Below are 22784 nucleotides of genomic sequence, written 5' to 3'. Positions count from 1 at the left end.
ACCTCGAAATTTAGTGAGGGATCATCTTATAATGCTACCGCCGTACGAAGCAAAATAAGATGCATAAAGGATAAACACCACATGCAATCAAAATATGTGACATGATATGGCCATCATCATCTTGTGCCTTTGATCTCCATCTCCGAAGCATTGTCATGATCTCCATCATCACCGGCTTGACACCTTGATCTCTATCGTAGCATCGTTGTCATCTCGCCAACTATTGCTTCTACGACTACCGCTACCGCTTAGTGATAAAGTAAATCAATTACATTGCGATTGCATTTCATATAATAAAGCGACAACCATAAGGCTCCTGCCAGTTGCCGATAACTTTTACAAAGCATGATCATCTCATACAACAATTTATATCTCATCATGTCTTGACCATATCACATCACAACATGCCCTGCAAAAACAAGTTAGACGTCCTCTACTTTGTTGTTGCAAGTTTTACGTGGCCGCTATGGGCTTCTATCAAGAACCGTTCTTACCTACGCATCAAAACCACAATGATTTTTCGTCAAGTGTGTTGTTTTAACCTTCAACAAGGACCGGCCGTAGTCAAACTTGATTGAACTAAAGTTGGAGAAAAAGACACCCGCCTGCCACGTGTGTGCGAAGCACGCAGTCTCATGAACGCGGTCATGTAATGTCGGTCCGGGCCGTTTCATCTAACAATACCGCCGAATCAAAGTAAGACGTTGGTGGTAAGCAGTATGACTATTATCCCCACAACTCATTGTGTTCTACTCGTGCATATAACATCTACACATAGACCTGGCTCGGATGCCACTATTGGGGAATGCAGTATTTAAAAAAATTCCTACGATCACGCAAGATCTATCTAGGAGATGCATAGGATCGATACGGGAGAGTGTGTCCACGTACCCTCGTAGACCAAAAGAGGAAGCGTTCAGTAACGCGGTTGATGTAGTCGAACGTCTTCACGATCCAACCGATCCAAGTACCAAACGCACGGCACCTCCGTGTTCAGAACACGTTCAGCACGATGATGTCCTTCGATCACTTGATCCATTTGAGGATGAGGGAGAGTTCCGTCGGCATGACGGCGTGGCGACGGTGATGATGAATTTACCGGCGCAGGGCTTCGCCTAAGCACTACGACAATATGACCGAGGTGTGTAATTGTGGAGGGGGGCACCGCACACGACTAAGAGAAGACTTGGTGTGCCTTTGGGATGCCCCCTGCCCACATATATAAAGGAGGGAGGGAGAGAGGCCGGCCCTCCTAGGGGCGCGCCAAGTGTAGGGAGTCCTACTAGGACTCCCAAGTCCTAGTAGGATTCCCTTTCCTTTTCGGAGTGGGAAAGAAGGAAAGGAGGGAGAGGGAGAAGGAAAGGGGGGCCACACCCCAACCCCTTGTCCAATACGGTTTGGGCAGGGAGGAGGCGCGCGCCACCTCGTGGCCCTTCTTCCCTCTCTCCAGTAAAGCCCAATAAGGCCCATTAACTTCCCCGGCGAATTCCCGTAACTCTCTAGTACTCCAAAAAATACCCGAACCACTCGGAACCATTCCAATGTCCGAATATATCCTTCCAATATATGAATCTTTACCTCTCGACCATTTAGAGACTCCTCGTCATGTCTGTGATCTCATCCGGGACTCCGAACAAACTTCGGTCATCAAATCACATAACTCAATATACAAATTGTCATCGAATGTTAAGCTTGCGGACCCTACGGGTTCGAGAACTATGTAGACATGACCGAGACACATCTCCGGTCAATAACCAATAGCGGAACCTGGATGCTCATATTGGCTCCTACATATTCTAAGAAGATCTTTATCGTTCAAACCGCATAACAACATATGTCATTCTCTTTGTCATCGGTATGTTACTTGCCGGAGTTTCGATCGTCGGTATCATCATACCTAGTTCAATCTCGTTACCGGCAAATCTCTCTACTTGTTCCGTAATGCATCATCCCGCAACTAACTCATTAGTCACATTGCTTGCAAGGCTTATAGTGATGAGCATTACTGAGAGGGCCTAGAGATACCTCTCTGATACTCGGAGTGACAAATCATAATCTCGATCTATGCCAACCCAACAATCTCCATTGGAGACACCTGTAGAGTATCTTTATAATCACCCAGTTACGTTGTGACGTGTGATAGCACACAAGGTGTTCCTCCAGTATTCGGGAGTTGCATAATCTCATAGTCAGAGGAACATGTATAAGTCATGATGAAAGCAATAGCAATAAAACTAAACGATCATTATGCTAAGATAACGGATGGGTCTTGTCCATCAAATAGTCAGAGGAACATGCATAAGTCATGATGAAAGCAATAGCAATAAAACTAAACGATCATTATGCTAAGCTAACGGATGGGTCTTGTCCATCACATCATTCTCTAATGATGTGATCCCGTTTATCAAATGACAACACATGTCTATGGTCAGGAAACTTAACCATCTTTTATTAACGAGCCAGTCAAGTAGAGGCATACTAGGGACACTCTGTTTGTCTACTTATTCACACATGTACTAAGTTTCCAGTTAATACAATTCTAGCATGAATAATAAACATTTATCATGATATAAGGAAATATAAATAACAACTTTATTATTGCCTCTAGGGCATATTTCCTTCAACACTGCCTTGTTGAGCTTGTATACCATGTCAGGACGCTTTGGGTCTTCAAAACTAGGTGGTTGTGCAACATACACTTCTTCTTCAATTTTGCCATTGAGAAAGGCACTCTTTACATCCATTTTGTACCGAAGAATGTTGTTGTGGTTGTCATAGGCTAGCGGTATACGAATGGCTTCAAGCCTAGCCACAGGAGCAAATGTTTCATCGAAGTCAATCCCTTCAACCTGTGTGTAACCTTGAGCAACGAGATGAGCCTTGTTTCTGACAACTTGATCATGCTCATCTTGTTTGTTGCGATAGATCCATTTGGTACTGATGATGTTGTGTTTGTGAGGATCTGGACGCTTTACAAGCTCCCATACATTGTTCAGCTCGAACTATTGAAGCTCTTCTTGCATAGCTTGAATCCATTCAGGTTCCATGAAGGCTTCGTCAACTTTCTTGGGTTCAGATATTGAGACAAATGCAAAGTGCCCACAGAAATTTGCTCGCTGTGTTGCTCTTGAATGAGTGAGTGGACCAGGTGCATTGATGCTATCAATTATCTTCTCAATCTGTACTTCATTTGCAACACGAGGATGAACTGGACGAAGATTTGGCCCTTGCTGATCATTGTCTTCATTGGCTTCAGGCTGAGCAGTGTCTTCAGGCTGATTAGGTGCAGAAATGATAATTTCCTCTTCAGCCTGTGCCTCTGAAGGTATGATTTCTCCAGTACCCATAAGCTTGATAGATTCACTTGGTGTAGCTTCATCTAGCACATTGGCAGGTGCTCTCTTTGCGAGCCGTTAGTCTCATCGAACCGCACATCCACAGTTTCAACCACTTTATAGTGAAAGAGGTTGACGACTCTGTAGGAGTGCGAATCCTTTCCGTAGCCAAGCATAAAACCTTCATGTGCTTTCGGTGCAAATTTTGAAGTGTGATGTGGATCCTTGATCCAGCACCTAGCACCAAATACTCTGAAATAGCTGACGTTTGGCTTCTTACCAGTCAGGAGCTCATATGATGTCTTCTTTAGAAACTTGTGAAGATAAACACGGTTGATGACGTGGCATGCAGTATCAATAGCTTCAGGCCAGAACTTCCTTGGAGTCTTGTACTCATCGAGCATCGTCCGTGCCATCTCAATGAGGGTTCTGTTCTTGCGCTCCATGGTGCCATTCTGCTAAGGTGTATATGGAGCCGAGAACTCATGTGTGATGCGCAATGCATCAAGATAAGTGTCGAGGCCGGTGTTCTTGAATTCAGTGCCGTTGTCACTTCTGATGTGCTTGATCTTGATGCCATAGTTGGTCATGGCACGATTGGCGAATCGTCTGAAGACATCCTGCACTTCAGTCTTGTAGAGAATTATGTGCACCCATGTATATCTTGAGTAATCATCAACAAGGACGAAACCATAGAGACAAGCAGTGGTAGTGAGGGTAGAGTAGTGAGTAGGGCCAAATAAGTCCATGTGAAGCAGCTCGAAGGGGCGTGTCGTTGTCATGATTGTCTTCGAGGGATGCTTGGCCCGAGTCATCTTTCCAGCTTCGCAGGCGCTGCACAGATGATCCTTCTTGAACTTGACGCCCTCGATGCCTATGACATGCTTCTTCTTCGCGAGAGTGTACAAGTTCCTCCACTACAAAAAAAGACACTTCTGTGATGATACGTGTTTGTCACAGTAGGTCACGTTTTCTGTCATGCATGTACAACCATCACGATTTTATGACAGAAGATAGTCATACCTGTGTTGTCGTAGAAGTGTTCCATGACATTACCAAAATTATCATCACGGAAGTGTCCACTTCCATGACTATAAATCGCGCGTCATAGAAGTGCTTTCGTCAAGGGTGACCGACACGTGGCATCCACCGTAGCGGGTCGCCGTTAAGCTATCGGGTCCGGTTTTGGATCCGATAACCCGTTAACAGCCCGGACCAATGAGGATTTTCCACATGTAAAATTGTCATTGGCCGTTGGAAACACGTGTTGGCTCACCATTGGGACATATGTCATCCATTCATTGGACAGGAGGCGCCTATGATACGTCGACACATGGCATGGCCCAACAGAGGCCCATTCCGTTGAAAAGACCGGCCTGTTTGACTTGGTCAAACGGTAACGGGCTGGCCCACGGAAAGCCTGTTAACGGCTTGTTCGTATATAGCCCATTTACGGCCAGCTAACTCACGACCCGTTACGGCCTACCGGAATTAAGCGCAGTAGCTTCATCTGGGCCGTCCAATATGATTCTAGCCCGTTGTAACTTCTGGCCCATGTATGGCCCATGATGTCTTTCGGCCCATACGAGGCCATTTGTAACTCTTGGCCCACTAAAGGCCCGTGGTGAATCTGGCCCGCAATGAATAGTGTACTGCCTTATACCCATTAACGGCCCATTATTCCATTGGGCCGTTTCCAACCTGTGTTATCTTTCGGCCTTCGCAGGGCCCATTTATTCTTGGGCTTATTTCCAGCATTCGGTTACTTACGGCCCGTTACTGGCCTCTTCTGCTTGTGGGCCAAATTCAGCCCGTGGTTACAGTCGGCTCGTTTGCGGCCCGTTAATCCGTTGGGCCGTTTTCATAGCATCATCAAATACGACAGATTAATGATGGCCCGTTATGGTCGGCCCATGAACGGACGATTCCAGATCTAGCCCGTTTACGGCCCGTAGTGCGGTCTGTTATTGGCCCATGTTTGGCCGATCGACCATACGGCCCGTAGAAGGCCCATTGATGCTACGGCCCGTAGAAGGCCCATCGTTTCTACGGCCGTTAGAAGGCCCATTGTTTCTATGGCCCATAGGAGGCCCATGGTAACTACAGTAAATATGTAGCCCATGGTTATTGTGTACTAGTTTTAAAAAATAGGTTATTGCGGCCACTAGAAAACCGCGGAAAAAGAACTGCACTGACTACAAGCTAACAAATAAACAAGACAACAAGGAAATAAATAAGCAAGCAACTTACGCTAGGCTATCACGGCTATTACACATATTACATCCACTGGGCATCAAAGTTCGCCACTAGTGCAAATATAGGGAATAAAGCCGCATGTGATATACACTGGTTGTCAAACTTGGCGACCAGTGCAAATAAATGCCGCAGCAAAACAAGTCCAAAACTGAAACCACTTCAGAAGAGCTCAAGAAACAATATCCTGGGTACCCATAATGCTAGAAAGATGCTTAGCAAGCTTATTAACTTTCTCTTGTTTGGCCTTAAATCCTCCAGCACTTGCTGTTGCACAAGAAAGTATGCATCTGAATTCTGCAGGGACTTCCTCAGTCCTTCGGCTTCTTGCCGCGGCACAGCTGACTGATGCCTTTCAGCTTGTAGCTAAGACTGAAGAAGCCAAGTGATTCAGGCAACGAGTTTGAAGAGCTTGTGCCAGCGGTATTGGCCATCAACGCAGGACTGTGGGGTTTTCTCACTGTCTACAAGATCATTTTTATCACCTGTCTTGGAGACCAACAGGGATGTCTCACTATCTTGAACCTTATCTGCATTACTTTCTCTACCATTGCATAGTGGGGTGCTCTTCTCCAATATTCTGTTCGCATACTACAAGAGAAACAAGAAGACACATCACATGTTTAGCATGTAGTATACGAAACTCATTTTGGTAAACCGGTTCAGTAGTAAGGTGGACAGGGTAACATCATGAAGCAAACATATATCTATGTACTATGGTCACTGTATTGTCCATATCATTCTAGTTTATGTTGCCAAATCAAGATAGAGACACAGTTCAACTCATATATTTTTAAGACACAACAACATAGACAGAATATAAGTGTGAGAAACTACACAGCTCTGGCAACACTTGTAATGTGCATCACATGAGAACATAACTGTTTATACAACTGAAACTGAAATCAACATAGAGCAAGAAGTTAGAACAACAATCCAGTTAAAGAAATAGGTTTAAAACATACCTGTTGCGCCATTGGAGTTTCAGTTGGATCCTTCAAATTTGAAAGTAGTTGGTATGAGTAAATACAGTGATGCAACAACAAAGGAGTATGGACCATAGCTACGAAATCTAACCTCAGAACAATTGCTCTTCTGCTTTAAACATGGAGTTTGGGTTTGCTGTGGTGGTCTTCGTGCTTTGGGCACTGCAGTTGCTTTACAAACTGCTCGTGTGGGGGTACTCTGTGGTGGACATGGTGCTTTGTCAACTAGAAGTGGGTTACTATCCGCTGGGGTTGGGGCTAGATGGGTTGTAGCTGGTTCTCTGCCCAACGGTGTAAGTGTGCAATCTGGAAGAGTCTCGATTATGTGTGGTGGGGCTAGTTTGTGGGCCAGTACAACCATGGTTCTATCTGCATCGACGGGTAGCACTGTCTTTTGTGAAGAACGGGTTTTTGCTCCCTTAGATACTGCCATCATCCCCTCCAATTCAAATGGCTGATAAACAAGAAAATAAATTGAACGTACAAACATTGTATGATAGACAGATGTGGTAATTCACATGTATGTTGTCTAACCAAACAGGACAGCATGACACAATTTCACATATATGGTGCCTAACTAAACAGGATAGCATGAAACAGTTTCAGATATATGATGGATAACTTAACAGGATATAATGGCATAATTCAACATATGATGAGTATCTAAATAGGATGACATGACAAAACTATATGATGTCTTTCTAAATAGGTTGGGATGAAATAATTCACATACATGTTGTCTAAGTATACAAGATGGCATGATACAATTGACATAATTGATTCATATACTAAGTAGCTGGCACTCGCATGTATGATCTCTAAACTAAGCAGATGGAATTCAATATTGTGCATATGATGTCTAAACTAAGCAATGCAATACACCATATGCATGATATGAGAAATATAAACATTGCAACTTAGAGCACACACCTCAGGTGTGATATAGGACTGGTCATCTGTCTCTGAATCCTCCTCTGAGGAGCTCCCTGTAACCATCGAGATATATGCTTCAACAGGTACCATTGCTTGCTCTGAAGACCTTGTTTTCACTCCTGATATTTCCATAACCGGCTCAAATGGCTGATACACATGAAGAGTAGTTCAATATACACAGATTGTCGACAAATGGAATACGTAATGAAAAAAAGATGGCATGAGATAATTCACATATATGATACCTGGCTACCTGGGGGTGCATAATTCACATATATGATAACTGGCTGAAAAACATGGCATTGCATAATTCACATATCTAATATAGAAAGCAAACATGAGGCATTCACACAAAGCATGTCTAATCTAAGCAGATGGCATGACAATGCAAGACACCATATGCATGATATGAGCAACATAACCCTGCCAAGTTAGAGCATGCACCACGGGGGGGGGGGGGGAATACGACTTGTCATCTGTCTCTGAATCCTCCTCCGAGGAGCTATCTGTAACCAGCAAGAAATCTGCATCGACAGGTAGCACTGACTACTCAGAAGACCTTGTTTTCACTCCAGATTTTCCCATGACCGACTCAAATGGCTGATGCATAGGAAGAGTAGATGAATGTATAAACATTGTTGACAAATGGAATACATTATGAAAAAAACATGGCACGATATAATTCACATATACGATGACTGGCTAAACAGGATGGCATTGCATGATTCATGTATATGATGCCTGGCTAAAGAAGATGGCATTGCATAATTCCCATATACTTCCTCCATTCCTAAATATTTGTGTTTTTAGAGATTTCAAATGGACTACCACATACGGATGTATATAGACATATTTTAGAGTGTAGATTCACTCATTTTGCTTCGTATGTAGTCACTTGTTGAAATCTCTAAAAAGACAAATATTTAGGAACGGTGGGAGTATGATATAGAAACCAAACATGTGGCATTCACACAAAGCAAATCTAAACTAAGTTGATGACATATAAGATGTATAATGTAAGCAATGCGAGGCATCATATGCATGATATGACCAACATCAGCATGCTAGGTTAGAGCAAACACCTCAGGTGGTAAATAGGAGTTGTCGGCTCCCTCTGAATCCCCATCTGAACAGTTATCTTCCTTTGGAATACAATCTGGAATGGCGGGAGGGGGGGCACTTCGCCCACCATGGAGAAGCGTCTGCATGACATTATATTCCCACGCAACGGTCTTCTCTTTTTCTCTACATGTTCAGTACGATTTTGTACAATAACTGACATGCATAATAAAGAAAATAGTTAGATTTTGTAAGGCCTAAGGGGTGCATGCAGAAATCAAGACTGATGGTAGCAAACGAGTGGATAGATCCAAAACTAATGATAGCAGGTAGATTATAGCTTCAGTTTTAAAAAGATGGAGAATGGATCATCTACTGTTTGTTGCCCACCCAACTCCTGTAGCTGCCGGAGGTCATGCAGCAGCAGAAGCGCGAGCGAGAGCAAGAGCAGAGCAGCAACACGAACGAGAGCAAGAGTGGAGCAGCAGCGCAACCGACAGCAATAGCAGAGAAGAGCAGCAGCACGAACGAAAGCAAGAGCAGTGCAGCAGCGCGACCGACAGCAACAAAAGAGCCGTAGCGCGAGCGAGAGCCGGAGCAGCAGCAGCAGTGCGAGCGAGAGCCAGAGCAGCTGCAGCTAGTGCCGGTGTGGAAGTCGCCGCCGAGGAAGAAACAACATGGGGGGGAGACGCCGTGGATGAAGTGGCCGGCGACGGCGCCGTCGATGGAGACCCGCCATGGCTGCTCGGCGAACATCAGGGCAGCTCCTTGGAGGTGGAGGACGGGGCGGCTGATCTGGCGGGACGACGAGATCGACGAGGGATCCTCATCCAGTGCGGTGGATGAGGGACGGCGAGCTGTTGCGGTGGACGATGTCGTCGGGGAAGAGTGGCCGGCTGGGCGGCGGTCGGGAGGCCGACGGAGGAGCGTGGGGGTTTCGCGGGTCTTGGCGGCCTCGGTGTACGAATGGGGGGGCGAAAGGGAAGGTAGGGGGAGCCATGGCTTAGGGACGCGCTTGTCCGAAATGTAGGGTAAGTTACCAGCGTACCCCCACCGGTTTTGACACCGCGACATCGAGCCGGCATATTCGGCGGAGGGGTACAAGGGGGATTTCGCGTGTCTGGGCTGCGGGACCGATTTTGGATGAGGAGGGAGTTTTCATGCGCGTCAAAATTTCGGGATAACAAGGTGCGGAGCGGGTTGAAGAGGCGGGAGTTTCAAAGCAGATGAGACAATAGATACTCGAGCTTGAAAATTTCGGGATAACAAGGCGCGGATTCCTTGTTTGGCAGAACAAACTTAACGTGTACAAAAAAATTCATACAAGACACAACAGAGTCATGTCCCCTTTTACTATATTGCTATTGATGTCATTGAAAAAACTACAAGAAAAATGTAAAAAAATCGGGAGAACAAGATTACCCTGTACAGTACCAAATCGATTCACACTGCCCTCAACAACAACAAAAAACAAATCAATTCCCACCAAAAGAAAGAGTCATGTCCCATTTTATATGATTACAAATGCCAGGATCTCGAATTTCAATTTTTGAATCCACGTTATGTTGAATTCGAATATATCGTTAGGTGACCTTGCAGTTTATAATGGATGTAGTCCTACATTTTGATCTTCCATCATATATGAAGATTTTACTCCACCCTATGAACATATATGTTGTCGTCTACGATATGGACTAAATTTGAATCAATTTTCCTTATTTGAATACGATTTTTGTCAAGTTATACAATCATTTAAATATTATCTTGATAACAAAAAACATGCATATAGCAGTAATCATATTTCACTATGAACTACATGTACCATATGATCTCCAATTCAAATATTTGTATCCATTTTATGTTGAATTCAAATAAGAGTACATTGGTCTAGGTAGCGAGATGTTCGGGATAATCTGAACCCTGTTTTCATATGTATATTTTTTGGCTGAATTGGGACAAGTTTTGGTATAGGCTTCTTGCAAAACCGGAGATTCTCTCAACAAGCCTCGTGGTTCCGAGAGGGAACGTGTCACCTTTGTGTGCGAAACGATATACGCTGCCTCCCCCATGATTTTCTTTACAGAGGCAACATAGAACTATATGATTGCCCTGTTAAATTTTGGAATTATTCCAGGTTCGTTTGGCCTTTTTTATACATTAATTGAGTTTTTGGACACTTAATGTGCATAATCCAAATTTGAACTGCAAGCACATGCTCCAGTGCACCAAAGTTGGTTGAAAAATCACATGTGTGTCCTTGGGTGAATTTCTAGGTCCCATGCAAGAAATGGGAATCAAATTCAAACATCTTGGCGTCGTGACTCGGCCGAGAACATCGAGAAACTTGGTTTTAAAATTCATGTAACTCCAAAACTCGCCTGGAAATCATCAAACTTGGCATGGTGTCATGTCATGGCACTAACATGTTGTGGTAAAAAATTGTACGATTTGGAACAAGTTTTGCTATAAGCTTCTTGCAAACCGGAGCTTCTTTCAAGAAGGCTCGTGGTTCTGAGAGGGAACGTGTCACCTTTGAGTGTGAAACGATATACGCTGCCCCCACCCTTGAGTTTCTTTACAGAGGCAACATAGAACTACATGAGTGCCCTGTTAAATTTTGGAATTATTCCAGGTTCGTTTGGCCTTTTTATACATTAATTGAGTTTCTGGTCATTTAATGTGCATAATTCAAATTTGAAATACAAGCACATGCTCCCGTGCACCAAAGTTGGTTGAAAAATCACATGTGTGTCATCGGGTGAATTTCTAGGTCCCATGCAAGAAATGGGAATGAAATTCAAACATCTGGGCATCGTGGCTCGGCCGAGAACATTGAGAAACATGGTTTTAAAATTCTTGTAAATCCAAAACACGCCTGAAAATCATGAAACTTGGCATGGTGTCATGTCATGGTACTACCATGTTGTGGTAAAAAATTGGCCGAAGAGGAACAAGTTTTGGTATAAGCCTCTTGCAAACCGGAGCTTCTCTCAAGAAGGCTCGTGGTTCTGAGAGGGAACGTGTCACCTTTGAGTGCGGAACGATATACGCTGCCCCCCTTGAGTTTCTTTATAGAGGCAACATAGAACTACATGAGTGCCCTGTTAAATTTTGGAATTATTCCGGCTTCGTTTGGCCTTTTTATACATTAATTGAGTTTCTAGTCATTTAATGTGCATAATTCAAATTTGAACTACAAGCACATGCTCCCGTGCACCAAAGTTGGTTGAAAAATCACATGTGTGTCCTCGGGTGAATTTCTAGGTCCCATGCAAGAAATGGGAATGAAATTCAAACATCTGGGCGTCGTGGCTTAGCCGAGAACGTTGAGAAACTTGGTTTTAAAATTCTTGTAAATCGAAAACATGCCTGAAAATCATGAAACTCGGCATGGTGTCATGTCATGGTACTACCATGCTGTGGTAAAAAAATTGGCCGAATAGGAACAAGTTTTGGTATAAGCTTCTTGCAAACCGGAGCTTCTCTCAAGAAGGCTCGTGGTTCTGAGAGGGAACGTGTCATCTTTGTGTGCATAATTCAAAATTGAAATAGAAGCACATGCTCCAGTGCACCAAAGTTGGTTGAAAAATCACATGTGTGTCCCCGGGTAAATTTCTAGGTCCCATGCAAGAAATGGGAAAGAAATTCAAACATCTGGGCGTCGTGGCTCGGCTGGAAACATTGAGAAACTTGGTTTTTTAATTCCTGTAAATCCAAAACACGCATGAAAATCATGAAACTTGGCTTGGTGTCATGACATGGCACCAACATGCTGTGGTAATTTTGTTGTCCGATTTGCGAAGGCGCGCACATTAACAATCAACAAAGTCATTTTGGAACAAGTGCTGTCACGTTACAATCAGAAACACAAGTATTATTGAAACTGTGGGCGTTCTATTTACCATTTACGTGCAGCCACGCGTCCCCTTTTTTTATTAGCTAGGAGGCGCCGTGCAGGGTAGCTATTTGAGTACGGAAGGCGTGCGATCAGAACCCTGCGCGTGCTTATCGAGAGGAGAGCCCTTTGACCTCCATCTGCCATCCACCTCTCTCCCAAGGTCTCCATTAATGGCGCCCGAGCCTCTGTTTAATTGCGTGTCTATGTCTCCCTCAACTGAGATTTAAGAGAGAAAAAAGAAAATCTGAAAAGAAATTTTTGCACGGATCTTGATGTAAGATCCGACGGACCTATATAACATCTACTGCGACTTATAGCAAGACTGATGAATATATAAGGACGACGATAGCGGATAATAATTGTCTTACATAATTAGGAAGATAATTAAAAAAGCCACATGTGGCTACGCCCGAAGGGCAAAAGAAGAAGGAAGACAACGATCTCGCTCGCTGATCTCTACTTTCTTGATGCGTTGCTGCAGGCCGCAGGGACTAGTCTCCGCGGCGAGCGGCAATGAGCTCTGTCTTGTCCTCAAGACACTGCTTGAGAGCATCCACGGATTCCTCCACCAGCCTTCACTACAAAAAAAGACACATCCGTGACATTTTGGGCCGAACGAAAGTTTTTTCTGTCATACTTATGACACTTCTATGACAATAATTATGACAAAACACGGTATCATCATAGATGTGGTGGGGTCCTACTTCTATAACAAAAAATCATGACAGAAAATGGGCTTTTCGTCCTGGGCGGGCCGGAGACGCAGCTGCATGACATTCTTTGGGCCGTCCATGATGGAAAAAACCGTGGTAGAAGCGAGGGCGAGGAAAATATCGGGGTGTTCCCAGTTACGGTGGGTGGTCGGGGCCGAGCGATGCGCGTTTCTCTCGTACACGCACGCGCGTGGGTGCGAGGCGTTGGGCTCCAACTAAACCCGAGCGATTGCACTGCAGGCTACGCGTTACTGAACCCGAGCGATCGATCGATGGCTGTTAACTAAACCCGATCGAGCGATTCCTTCGCTACTGCTGCTAACTGAAGCCGATCGATGCTGCCTCTGGATGAACAGTGAGCGTGCTGGGGGGGGGGTTTGGATGAACAGTTCCCGGTGGGGGTGGATGAACAGGAACCCGTGGTGTTGCCTCTGGATGAGCAGGACCCCGCTCGATCGAGCCGGTTGAGGCTGGATGAACAGGACCCCGTGGAGGGCAGGATGAACAATAGACGATGGAGGGCTGGATGAACAGTAGCCCGTGGAGGGGTGGTTGAACAAGAGCCCATGGAGAGGGCTGGTTGAACAGTAGCCGGTGGAGTAGCGCGCGGTGGAGGCTACATGAACAGGAGCCCGTGGATGAACAGTCGCAGGTGGAGGCTGGAGGAGGTCGACGGTGGATGAACAGTACCCCGTGGAGGCTGGAGGGGGTCGACGGTGGAGATGAACAGTATCCCGTGGAGTCCCGTTTTGCGATATGCCACACCCCTCCCGATGAACAGGACCCCCGTTTCGACCGTAGCACTCCAACACAAGTCCGTTTCCTCCGTTTTGTGGTACACCACACCCCCCGATCAACAGGACCCCCGTTTCGACCGTAGGAGGTCCGTTTCCTCCGTTTTGTGGTACGCCAGACCCCTCCCGATGAACAGGATCCCGTTTCGAACGTGGCCGGTCGAACACAAGACCGTTTCCTCCGTTCTGCGGTACGCCAGGCCTCGTTTCCATCGGCTGTTCTGTCCAAGCCGGTTGGCTCCCACGCGTTCCGTTGCCTCCCGATGAACACGACGCATTCCGTTGCCTCCCCATGAACACGACGACGATGCTGTTTCTCCGTTCCGACCCAGCCATGTACACGAGCCCTGGCCATACGTACGCGCGAGTAGGCGTTCGAGACCCCGCCCGTATGTACGTACGTGGCCGTATTTACTTTCTTGCACCCTGGCCGCTGTACGTACATGTACATGCTACGTGTGCGCCTCTACTACGACACGTGCGCGCCTCTACATCGACCAGTATGTACGTACATGTTCGCGACCAGAATGACAACGCTACGTACGCTTCGACCAGGTGGGTCCCGACTGTCAGGCACTTCCTTGCCTGCGAACATGTAGCTGGTGGGTCCCAGCAGTCAGGGGGGCGAATCGTTTTTTTTTTGGACGCACTTCCTTGCGTGCGAAGATGTGGTGGGCCCCAACAGTCAGGGGGAAACATTTTTTCGCAAAATACGGTGGCCCATCCGGTGGGTCCCCGCTGTCAGGTGGAGGAATAATTATTTTGCGCGTAATAAGGAGGCACTTCCTTGCTGCGACCGTGGACCTAGCTGTCAGCCTCTCCATGTATAGTACTCTTCTGATGGAAGTTGTTCCTTGACCACGTTGACCACGCCGCATCGAGAGCACCAGGGCGGTGGACGACGGCGAGGCCTAGGAAGGGGACGACGCGGAGCCGGGGAAGACGCGGTAGTGGAAGCCCGCGCGGAGAGGAGTACGAGGGTTCACTGGTTCGGCTGCGGTGTGAGGTTGCCGTCGCCGCAGGGCCTGGCTAGCGATGGGAATAGTAGGGGCGGTGAGGCCTCCATGGCAGCACAGCCGGCCACGGGAGGCAGGAGCATGCGGCACGACCGGCGCTGCTTTGGGCGGCTGGAGCAAGAAGACCAGAGGTTGAAGAAGCACTACGGCCGTTGGATTCACATCGTACGGTCACTGGAGCTAGAATCGTTCATATTGACTAAGTTGACAAAGCACTCCGTCCCCGTCAACTTAGTAGGCCAACAAGTCAGCCTCCCACCAAGGTGGGTCCCAACTAGCAGAGGGAGTATTCATTTTTTTGTGCGTAATAAGGAGGCACTTCCGGTGGGTCCGAGCTGACAGCGGGGGGAACGTTTTTTTTCGCGAAATACGGTGGCCCGTCCGGTGGGTCCCAGCAGTCAGGGGGAAACGTTTTTTTCCGCCAAATACGGTGGCCCGTCCGGTGGGTCCCTGCTGTCAGGTGGAGGAATAATTATTTTCCGCATAATAAGGAGGCACTTCCTTGCGGCTGCCGTGGACCCAGCTGTCGGCCTCTCCACGACAGTACTCTTTCGATGGAAGTCGTTCCTTGACCACGTTGATCACGCCGCGCCGAGAGCACCAGGGCGGTGGACGACGGCGAGGCCTAGGAGGGGACGACGCGGAGCCGGGGAAGACGCGGCAGTGGATGCCCACACGGAGAGGAGTACGAGGGTTCACTGGTTCGGCTGCGGTGTGAGGCTGCAGTCGCCGCAGAATAACAGGGGGTGTGGATGAGTAGAGGGATGCCCTGGCCAGCGGTGGGAGTAGTAGGGGCGGTGAGGCCTGCACGGGAGGCGGGAGCAGGCGGCCCCGCAGGCGCTGGATTTGGCGGGTGGAGCAAGAAGATCAGAGATTGAAGAAACACGACGGCCGTTGGATTGACATCCAACGGTTACGTCTGCTAGAATCGTTTGTTGATGTATATAATAACTAAAAAAATCTTGCATATGCGTCAACTTAATAGGCCCATAAGTCAGACCATTCGCTCTTTTTTTAATAATTTATATATAGCTCATTGCGACTTCTTATGCAATTTATTGCAGTCCGTTTTTTTTGGTTGGCCAGGGCCAATTTCGCATATTTCTATGGGTTCCAAACTATTTTTAATACCGAAATGTCGAGCCAGATTTAAAGTACTTTGAAGATATATTTAAATTAGGTTAATGCCCAGTGAAATAGGAATCTGAAAATGTGAAACAATTCAGAAATTATAAAGTAATTGCCAATTTGTCATCTGTTTTTATATTTACAACCCATTTCATATTACTTTCAAGATTTGCAGGCATCTTGAAAGAGTTGCAGCCCATCAGGGCGTAGAAAAATAAGTAGGCCTGGATTGGGTATTCTTCAGAAAAAATAAACTGGGCTCATTTTCGCAAAGAAAAAATAGCTGGGCTGGTCACATGGTGAACATAAAATATAAACCTAGGATAGACGGGCCACAGCCCAGTTCAAACCCTGCCCCGTCACAACAATAACAAAAAAAAATACTGCTCGAGCTGCTATGTTCCAGGTGTCAGCCGATCTTGTGCTGTTCTCTTGTCTATTGACTATATACGCTCACAATGTCGTGGGTCCCAGATGTCAGGAAAACACTAGGAGGAAGCATTTTATTTTTCCATACGCTGACATGGTGGGCCCTAATGTCATCCTCTCCACGTACTTCTGCCGATTCCTGTTGTTTGTTGACCATGCTGACAACGCTAGAGGGCGGCGCCGCGGCGAGCGCACCAAAGCGCGCGGAGGACGATGGCGAGGCCTCGGACGTCGGCGTTAACGATTTAGGAGACGGAGGGGCGGCGATGCGTGCGCTGAGGCGCAGCCAGCCGTGGGAGGCGGAAGCAGGCAGCCCCGCCGGCGCTGGTTTGGTTTTGGCGGCTGGTGGAAGACAGGACTGAAGAAACACGACAGACTGTAAAAGCAACAGGAGTACTTAACAACCTTAACTGAAACCAGCAGGGGCACTTAACAACCATAGCTAAAAGCAGTATGACTACTTATACAGGTTCAACCGTACAAAGCATGCCTCGAACAGTGCTACTTTGCCTACAGTTAACCAAGGGTGAGGCCGCCAAGCCCCAGGCGCCACCCCGCGCATCCACAACCTTCTGATAGCGGCTTCATCTCGCAGTGTGGTCAATTAACAGGATATTCGCTTTAGATCCATGGAAAAGCAGGAACATAATCTTCTGTCCTATTCTCCAAGATGGACGGGCCTTCATTATTTGAGACCACCCATGAATAAGTATCTTTTCACCTCCAAGGGGAATGGAGTAGGTCGACATAAACATCATGTTGTGACCAAGCGCAAGTCTGACCCGACCATGGTCAGGCATCTGTATAGGAACAATAGAACTGGGCAGTTTCTGTTTCAAGAAGATCACAGCTATAAATCTGTGTATAAGCAATAGTTTATGAACAACATATATAATAGAAAATAGCTCGTACCATAAGTTTCTCTACACAGTTGGACCTGTTCAACGAGTGCAGCAGTGGCACACATATCCCACGTGGCCTTCCACCATTGAAACGCCCCACAAGGACCTCAAGACGATCAATAAAGTGTAGGAACTTATGGATGTCGTCCCAGTCAACTTCAGTGCCATTAGTAACAACTGGGTTGTTACAGAATAACAAACGAGTAGCCTGCTTAACTCTGAAAAAACCTACACGTGCCACCAATTATAAGAAAATATTAGTTAGAAGTAGCATCTTCGTGAGAGATTCATTGCTACTTCTAAAGTTAAATTGTGATCAGTTAGACAGAATAGGTGGATTAAGAAGTAATCGAGGCAACAAGCAAGAACCAGATACAAAACTAACATGGATGAACAATTGGAACGACGTCGGGGTGGAAGATCGCAGTGAAGATGAGACCAGGTTCTGCTATTTCCATCAACATTCGTGCGCCAACTTTCAGTCCGTAACACTTGAGAAAGTTTATCCAAGTTCGGCCATAAAAAAGCAGCGATCTTCTTGGTTCATGAACCCAACTCGAAACTTATATCCATGGCTTGTCTTCATTGTTACCATTAAACTAGTGTATTCAGTTATGGCAAGGCCGAGATCTTGAGTACATGTGTTCTGGCAGAGCAAGGAATGCACTGTAGGAAAAATAATATGAGAACACAATGTATTCCCTATATCCAAATCTAGAAATACTTTCCTCCTTCACGTCAGTGTTGACCATGGTACTAGTACCTTTTATCCAAATATAGGAATCCAAATTTCCAAATTAGTCCACATCATGTTCAAAAAACCCCACCCTCCCGGATAGAAAAGAGGATTCTAGGAACATACGTGCGCGTTTTAAAATCCTGTGTTAGGATGAGAAGGAACAAGTGTGGCGTCTCGCCAAGGGCGCAGAAACCTGTAGGGTCCTCGCACTTTGGGCACTGCAAATGAAACACACTAGATTCAGTAGGAAGAAAAATGCATCAACGGCGGCGACTGCCATCCTAGGAGTACCCGCGACCAAGGGACTTAGATTTATCGGGGATGGATGAATAATTTGTACCAGGTTCTCCATGAGAAAACCCTATGCAATCGCCGAGCGGGGGTTTTCTCTGAACAAGCAGACAAGGGAGAAGGGATTCAGGCCGAGTGAAATATTGCCACTTCGTCTGTCCAGCTTACTGCTAAAGCTGGAAAGGTGGGGGGGTTTGTGATTTGACGGCTCATTGGGCATTAATGCGGCGCTACGACCGGGGTGTGTCTATCGTGCAGTTGTGCACTCTAATTTGGTGCATATGGCATGTGGACCCCGTTGCCGGATGCCCCACATATCAGCGCAAGGAAGTAGAAAGACAGGAGTAACTAGTTATTACACATAAATATATTTTTGACAGAGAGATATTCCCTTTATAAAGAAATATAAAGATCTTTTATATCACAACTTTATACATAAGAAAAATCAAGGGGAATATATATAACATATATAATTGTAAAAAACAGTTACACGGTATAGACGAGTTGGTGATGATGGTGTGCCTGTCATCCTGCAATATAGGCTGTCCGATTTATATCAGACAGATAGGAAGGAAACTATGGCAATTTTGCAAAAAGGTACCCACACACCTCTCTGCATTTGCAAATAAGGCCTTCCCTCGTTCATCCTTTTCTCTCACAAGATAAAATACTCATACAAATGCTTCTTGATGTTACGTGCAACGCATGGGCACTATGGGGGTTCAGCTGAGAAATACTCAGACAAGCTCACGGTTCTGAACTTTGGGCCATAGGCCGGTTGGCCTGCATGTTTGGGGGCCCATGTGTTCTACCTCAGCGCTTTTCATATTGCAAACGGTCGGTACGGCGCTGGTTTTAAATTCTATCGCAAGGCAAATACACAAAATTGAATAAAGCACAGCAGCTGTTGGAATGAAATCAAATGGTAGTTCCTAACCAGCAATCAGAGTTGCAATTCTATCAATGATACTGTCGTACTACTTATACACACAGGACACTTGTTTCACCATGCCAGAGTATTACATCAAAATCTCTCGGCGGATAGATCAGTTCGGCAGTACTGAAGAATTTCAAAGTTGATTTGGACCAGCTCTCCTTGCCGAGAAAGTTCGATTTTGACATCATCCCCTACCACAAGATATGATTTAGATTTGAACCTTGACCATCCTTTAGCATCAATCATCATGCGACCATCCTTTGTACTTACGGTATATTGAGCAGGTTCATTCACACCAAGGCTGTGCATGGTAAGAGAAACTTGGCCACTGTTGCCCGGATTGTTGAACGACTCCCTCGTTGCTCTAGGAATTCTCTGTTTGCAAACAAGAAGACATACCCAAACAGTTAGATCAACACAGTGAATCATGCGAAACAACATGGAAATAAAAAAGAACGAAACACTTGGGCGGCCAATGCTTACCAAGAAGGTGGACATGTCGGTTTTTGTAAGGACTTTGGTATATGAAGTGCGAACTGCAGCCCAGTCTGTTGCCGGTGCAACTACTCGTTCGGTTGCCGCTGCACGGGCCGGAGCAGATGCAAGTGCAAGTGTTGGTGCAGGTGCCGAAGCCGCCGCTGCTGCCGGAGATGGTACTCCTTGTAGAGCTGGTGCCGGTGTCGGAGCAGGTGCCGGTGTCAATGCCCGATCCTCCGGTAGATCAGCCTGATCCGCTGACGCGGTCGGTGCCCAATCCTCAGCTGGATCAGGCTGAGCTGCTGCCACTGTCAGTGCTAGAGCATCTGCCGGTGCTCGATCCGTTGCTGAAGGTGGTACCGATGTGCGAGACAGCGGCGATCGTGTCTGGTCTGCTATGATCAGCTTTCTAACTTGACTAGGCTTCGTGACCGTGATCTAGTTTTTTTTCTTCATTTCTTTTAAACGCGAGAAGGACTAATTGTGGCATTTTTGTTAAACCAAACTGCAGTTCATCATAGGGATTCAGCTTGTACTCAGACAACAGACCGATCCAATTTTTTCCAGTAATATAACTGATGGACACTGCCTTCATTACTGACACGACATAAGAAGTGAAACCTGCAAAAATAGCCATCGTAGAGCAAACCAAACGGTTTATTCTGTGATGAATGTCACATGGCAAAACCTGCATCGTAAAATTGCAGGAAATGAAAGAAAACATGACATTAAATCAATAAGATTTAGACAGTAAATCAATAAGATTTACTTGATGTGACACGAGTGAATCCTTACCACGAAATCACTATGTTGAAGTACTAAACAGAAGATTGATCATCCAACTACGGGTGGCATGCAGGGGCCCCGCCTACTCCCACAAGCAGGACAGTCCAAAGGTCGTGAAAAATCGTATGGACCGAACATCCATGGGACTGGAAATCCTGGTGGGTGCGATAAACCCTGCAATGCATACAAATATTGGAGTGTAACCATAATTGATAAACCGCCCTCACAAAAAAGATGATCTGGATACTTCAAAATATACAGACTGAATTGAGTGGACAGACATTAACATAGACCGTTCTCAGGACTGACCACACACCAAAAGCGGCAGTACTAATAAACAATACAGGGTTCACAAACACAAATCAAGTACTGAACAATAGTACTTACTATAGATAAGCAAAGTTGCACTAATTAAACTCTCCAGACTATTTCTTGCCACCGACCTACGGGATGAACCCCACATAACTGACTAGGCCATGGCCTTCGTGAGAGATGTCTACATGCACCATCACCATCTTGTCAACCTTGGAGAACCTAACAGAGTGGTCTTTCCACTCATAAACATGATCATGAAGACAGGCCGCATCAGATTTGTTGGGAAGCTTTACAAGAACCACACCCTTCATAATCGAAGGCATAGCCAGGAAATTGTTGTGGTCAAGTACAGCCTCGAGAACACGCCTGACAACAATTCTACAGGAAAACACTAGTTCAGGACACGTGGCGACAAGGACACAGCAGCTGGATAGTTTAGTAGTAGAACTCATCCTCAGGTCTTCCAGTTCACACAACATGACTTTGAGAACTTCATCTCCACCGCGGACCTGGTTCTAATTCAAACATAAACCATATTTTATTACTACCTCCATTCAGAAATATAAGATGATTTTCGATATTATACTCCATATATGACTACATATATGCACAAAAATGAGTGAACAAAGACACTAGAACATGTCTTCAAAGGCATGAGAGCAGAGGGATTACTTGCAATATCCATAACACAAGTTACTGAGGCAAATATACCCTCTTCAAAGGTAGCATTGATGTTCATACAGTACTCCCTCCGTCCCAAAATTCTTGTCTTAGATTTGTCTAGATACGGATGTATCAAGTCACATTTTAGTATTAGATACATCCGTATCTAGACAAATCTAAGACAAGAAATTTGGGACAGAGGGAGTAGTTGAAAGTAATCTATAAGAAATCAGTGTCAACCTCTCGCATGTTTTGGTCAAAAGAGGAATTTAGAACCGTCATTTGGCACACAAAAATCACATGCAAGATCACCCAGAAAAGTTGTACTACTAGTACTAGTACTGCGTGTTAGATGAAAAAACACGATCAAGATCGAGAAAAAGATCGTCAAGAAGAGATATTACCTGGACTTGCTTAATGAGGGATCCCGGAGAGGGGGGCTTGGACAGGGCGATGGCTTTGAGCTTGTCTGCGGTAGTCTCCGCGGGGTCTTGCGCTTCTTCGTACCATGAGCCTCGACGGTTTTGGCCAGAGCCATAGACATCACTTCGGCCGGTGCTCCAGCGTCCATCAAGAAACTGTCAAATAGAAATAAAAGAAAAGAAACCATAATCACAAACCCAAAAGAAGAAAAGAGAGGGAGTTGTAGGATCAGTCTCGGGGTTGCAAGACCGGGCCTTGGCCAGAATCAACACCATTGATGCGCTCACCTTTCCTTCTTTGGGAGAGAAGAACAATGGCAGAAGCAGGTCGGGGTTTTCTTGAAGAAATGAGGAACAAGATGAGGGAGAATGCGAGGGTTGGGTAGAGAGGAAGCTGAGAGAGAAGAGTGAAATGATGGTTGCTTCATCCGTCCAACTTACTGCTGGAAAGGAGGGGTTTTTGTGATTTGACGGCTCATTGGGCATTACTGCGGCGCTTCGATCGAAGTAGTCTACCGTCACTCTACTACGGAGTAATTTAGTGCATGGCTGGTGGACCCCGATGCTGGCTGTCCCACACATCGGCGAAAGTGAGCAATTTAGTGCATGGCTGGAGGAGGATCCGCATGGTAGAGCGTGTCCACTGTTTTTCTGAAGAAAAAAAATGATTACAGCAAGCGTTTCCACTCTTACGGCGGAGGAGTGCGA

This window comes from Aegilops tauschii, chromosome 4 (genome assembly GCF_002575655.3).
Source record: "Aegilops tauschii subsp. strangulata cultivar AL8/78 chromosome 4, Aet v6.0, whole genome shotgun sequence".
NCBI lineage: Eukaryota > Viridiplantae > Streptophyta > Magnoliopsida > Poales > Poaceae > Aegilops > Aegilops tauschii.
This window is presented reverse-complemented; position numbering follows the sequence as displayed.